We start from the raw sequence: 4991 nt of genomic DNA, 5'->3' as shown, positions 1-4991 counted from the left end.
TGGGAGCGCGCGTGCGTGCCTGAAGCAAGGGGGGGGCGTGGTACCCCGGCGCGGGGGTGCGTCACGGGGACGTGTGACGCCGTGTGACGTGATGTCAGGCGGGCGGCAGCAGCGCTGGCGGGGCGCGAGGCGTGCTGTGGGGCTCGGGCGCTGGGGGTGCTCGCCCGCAGCGGGGGGCTCAGGCTGATGAACAGCGTCCGCTGCTTCCAGGAGCGACGCTGCTAACCCACAGAGAGAAAAATTCTCGGCCCTTCCACGTCATTGTCAGCAATAATGACGTCATGGCGTGCAGAAGGGATGTCCATAGCACTGCGCAGGCTCCAGGAGAGTCCTGGCGGAGGTGCCCAGGGTGCCTCGTGGTGTGTGGTGGGCTGCGGGACCCCTGGGGAAGGACCGCTCCTGCAGAGTGGAGCAGGGCTTCCCCCCTCTCCCTTGGCATCGTAGGTGCTCTGTCCAGTGGGGACACAGTGCCGCACGGCTCGGGAATTGGCGCTGGGTTTGGTTGCTCCGGCTGGAAAGCAAGGGCTGCATGCCATCCCTGCGGTCACAAAGGTGAGGTGGGCACCGGGCTCACCTATGCCCGCAGCCTAAGGAGCAGTTAGGGGCTTGCTAGGGACGTTCTCCAGAATGGATCCATCACCAATGCTTGACGAGATCATGCCTTGTCTGAATATCGGGGATCGATGGTTTTATGGATTTACTGAGGTAGATCTTGTTTTGCTGGATAGAAATAGTCTCCAGTGTAAATGCTGAGCATGTTTCCCTGCCTGCTGTGATACCAGTGATCTTCCCACTGGTGTCGACCTGAGGATTGGCATCCTCATGGGAAGGGCAGTGGGAGAAAGGCCCAGGACCCTGTGACTCAACTGGGGTGGTGCTGCTCTCCGGGAACAGCCTGACAAAAGTACAAGTGGTGATGACCACCTCCTGCTGCTGATGAATCAATCACAAAATCCAAAAGAGATGTCTCCAAAAGCTGTTGTGTCTCCAGGATTTGGCCAACATCTGAAGACTTTTGGTCATTTTGGGGTTGCTTGGCCAAGGCGTTCACCCTAGGGAAGGTTTTGTCCTCTGGTGGCAAAAGCCTCCAGCTGTCCCGTCCAAGAGACGGTCCTCCATTGGTCAAACCCCACCCAGATGGAAAAATCAGTGGTCCACCGATTTTTCTTCTGCACAGCGCCGGGCTCTGCTGCTTGTATGTGCAGAGAGGGGATCCCAGCGAGCATCTTCTCTGTGAATGCCTGTGTCAAGCCACACATTGCAGAGTCACTCTCAGGAAACTGAACTAGAAGGTGGCACCCGTGTTTCATAAAACCGAAGGTATTTGCAGTCACAAGACCTCAGCAGGTGAACTAGCGGATTTGAATTTGTGTTGTCCCTTGGAGGCAGCTTGTGGCAGGACTGGCAGAGTGCAGGCAGTGCAGCGTGGTGGTTTGCATGTCAGCTCGTTGGCACTTTCTCTTGTACTGGAGCTGCATCATCTATTGCCTTCGGAGGAGCTGAAATTTGCCCTTTGCAGGCAGGGGAAGACAGTGGAACTGCAAGCCTGGCTTTGGAAATTAAAGAACCCGAACTGAACTGATACTGGACACATCTTCATGTTTTCCATTTCTTCAACATCTTCGTTGCCCACGTCCCTTTGCTGCGCTGCACCGACAGGACCTGGAAAGGGGGTGGCTGGGGCTACCTCGATGCAGCCGAGCCCATTGGCAGCCCCCATTGCAGATGTCCCCCCGTTGTTCCCAGACGGGCTGTTGAGTGCACCCAGGTGTCCCCAGGGCGACATCCCTGACCATGTGCCATGCCGCAGTAAGGAGGCACTCCTGAGTCCTTGGCGGTCTCTGGGACGCCCTGCGGCATAATGCAAGCTGATATTTTTCTCCCACTTTAGATGTGTATTTACACTCACTTTGTCTTAGTTCATCAGGAGATAGGGTTGCTCTCTGCTGTCGTTTCGGACAGATCCGAGGCTGCGGGCTGTTCTGTGCCTCTTCAGTCGAGTACATCTGGTAAATCTCAGATTTCAGAACAGTTTCATATACTTGCAGGACATTCATTTCCCAGCAATAGAGCTTGAAATGGCAGTGTGACAAATCAAGGGGTTCATTTCTGCAGGAACGTGTCTGTATTAGGAACAGATAAAATTTGTTTATGTGTAAATAAATCCAAACTAAACCAGGTCCTTCCTACTTTTTTGTTTAACTATACAAAGGAACTGTCAGTCCTAACTCGCTATGCCCTTACAATAAGTGTAATAAAATGAAACAACCCTAACGTTTGCTAGTAAGTTACCGTCAACACAACAGCATAACCAGAAAAAAGATTTATTGTCATCATAAGGCAATCATTTGTGTACCTACTGGAGTAATATAATGACTTAAAGCTTTTTCACATCGCATTTATGGTACAACTGTGAGGCTCCAACAAAAGCAGTGGCACTGGACTTGGTTTGCAACCTGCATTACAAACGTTTGAAATCGTTGATTGCTGGTGAAGAGAGGGTTGTGTGATGCTTGTGTGTAGCCAGCAGAACAATGGCTGAACACCAGCCTCAGATCTGCATCTTTATTTGGACTTAATTTTTCACTAATGCAGCTTTGGGAGGGGAATGAGTAAATCCATGTTATGATGCTCAGATCCTGCAATCAGAAAACCAGGAAATTGTGAATTATTTCATTGACTCCAGCGTGCTGCCCGTGGATACTATTTTTTTCTGTCTGCTGTACCACTGGGTATTAGCTCGGACATTGCCTCATGTCAGGGAATGAGAGAGGGAAGGGGCTGGTCTCTCACCCAACCTGCTCACAGTGGGACTGTCTCTAGCATGAGATCAGAGTGACTGTGGGTTTACTTAGCCAAGCCTTAAAAACCTCCCAGGATGGAGACCTCCCCATCACCTTGGTGACCTGTTCCAGGGCTCTAAGATGTGTCACTGGACTGCCTGGGAGGAAGAGCAGATCCTTTCCTCACTTGGCCACTGACTTGATGAGTTTTTGCAAGTGACTTTATCCTTTGCCTTGTTTCCCATCTGCCCTAAGAGCTACTGTTATCCAGCAGCAAAAGCAGCACCAAGTCTGGAACTACACCAAGTACCAAGCTCTGCAGCAAGCCCTTCACCCCAGAGCCTGTCTGTTCAGGAGAGTCTCCAACCCATCTAACCTGCAGAGACACTGTGGGTGGATCAAGACTGTATATACATACATACATATATATGAACCTAGAGCATGACAGCTGAGGAGGGTGCCAGGCTCACACGGGCATGCTGTGCTCTCATGTGTGCTGCTCAGGCCCTCACCCATGCCTACACCTTGGGGCAGCAAGGGAAAGCCCCAGGAAGGGGCACCCTGCAGTGGGATGCATTAAGAAGTGGGTGCAAAGGCAGCCCCCCACCCTGGGACATGCCTGCGCACGGCGGAGGGATTTCTCCAGCAAGATCTGGGCAATGCCTGTTGTTACACTCACTTGCCCTCCACAGACGGATCATCACTGGTGGCCAGGCCAAGCCGCAAGACGGCCGGCTCTTTATCCTATTACCAGTGCCAGGAGTTGTCCAGGTCATTGCAAGCCTCTTAGCTCTGCTTTTAGAGATCTATCTCTGAAATAAAGCTCTGTGATTATAGCTCTCCAGTGCACCCACCTTGTCTCTTTTCTGGACTCGAGAGTTCTGCTCTCTTTTTCCTCTCTGCCATCCCTTTGATCAGTAACTGTGGATTCACATCTTAATTAATACACATCCAAGGCTGTGAATTTGGAAGGGGACTGGTGATCCAGTCCTGTCTTGCTGGAAAACTGCTCTGTGCCGGGAGCCTGCTTCGACTCCTCCATGGGGCACTGGCTGTTTGCCTGCGTGTTGGTCGAGGGATGGAAGCAAGGAACAAAGTCCAAGAGTTCTAATGACTACGCAGAAGGACAGAGTTTACTCAAACAGAAGCATTTCTCCTCTCAGTCCTCAGCCCTGGAAGGATCCTGAGTCCCCCCTCCTCTCTGTTTGCTCTGAGAGTCTGAGAAAGGGCATAAAAGCTTGAGTTTCTAAGCAAAACATTGCAAAAAATGGTCCAGTTTCATTGCAAAAAGTTGGGAAAAGCTGCTGCCCTGTCCTTGGGAGTTCCCAGGATGAATGCACCCTGTTCAGACTGGGAAAAGTCTTTTTATAGAGAGCTGTGACTTGCCTTTCCTTTCTCTCTTCCAAATTCAGTCTGGAGAAGGAGATCTTTTCAAAGTAATCCAGTAGCCCAGGGAGGATTTGTACATGCAGATAGACCATAATCTCTGCTACAGCATAAGGGAGCCACAATGCAGCTCAGAGAAGGTTAAATGATTAAAAAATATGGCAGACATGGTAAGTATTTGGCATGTTACATGCAACAAAAGATGAACAACAGCAACTGGGACATTATCTTTATTTGCTAAAAATAGACTCCCACAAAGTTTAAAGAAAAGCACTTTATACTTGTAAACCTCTCGTCTTGCTGTTAAAGAGCCTTCAAAGATGGGCTTTGTGGCTTTGCGATGTCGCGTCCTCTTTCAAAGGCTACCCAGGGCTCAGACAATTGAAACTCAATACAATGTCAGCCACGATGGGGGGAATAAATAGTTCTGACATGACCGTGCTTTTCTCACTCGTCAGGAACTGATGTGTGAACTGGAGCTTTGTGGCAGGTACGTCCCCCACACAGCCACATCCTGCACCTGCAATGCCCATGGCACAGCCCAGGTCCCCCAGCCATGCAGGGCAGAGGCAGCCCGGTACCGAGCGCGCTGAGCGAGCAGATCGTTTGTCCACGACGCTGCTGAGTTATGCACGGGCATTTGATACACTGCAGCTGACGGGCCGGTTGCAGAGCTGGGTGCCTGGCTGCCCATCCGTGTCTTCAAAGAATCGCTCGTCAACTGCACGCGGGCACACTCGCTTTCCCTGGTACCCTGCAACAGTGGCAAAAAAAATAAATCCCTCAATTCTCCTTGGCTCTTCCAGCTGCAAAGAAACCAAC

Source organism: Haliaeetus leucocephalus, unplaced genomic scaffold, assembly GCF_000737465.1.
Source record: "Haliaeetus leucocephalus isolate CR32 unplaced genomic scaffold, Haliaeetus_leucocephalus-4.0 Scaffold933, whole genome shotgun sequence".
Classification (NCBI taxonomy): domain Eukaryota; kingdom Metazoa; phylum Chordata; class Aves; order Accipitriformes; family Accipitridae; genus Haliaeetus; species Haliaeetus leucocephalus.
The sequence above is the reverse complement of the archived record's forward strand: the minus strand, read 5'-3'. Positions refer to the sequence as shown.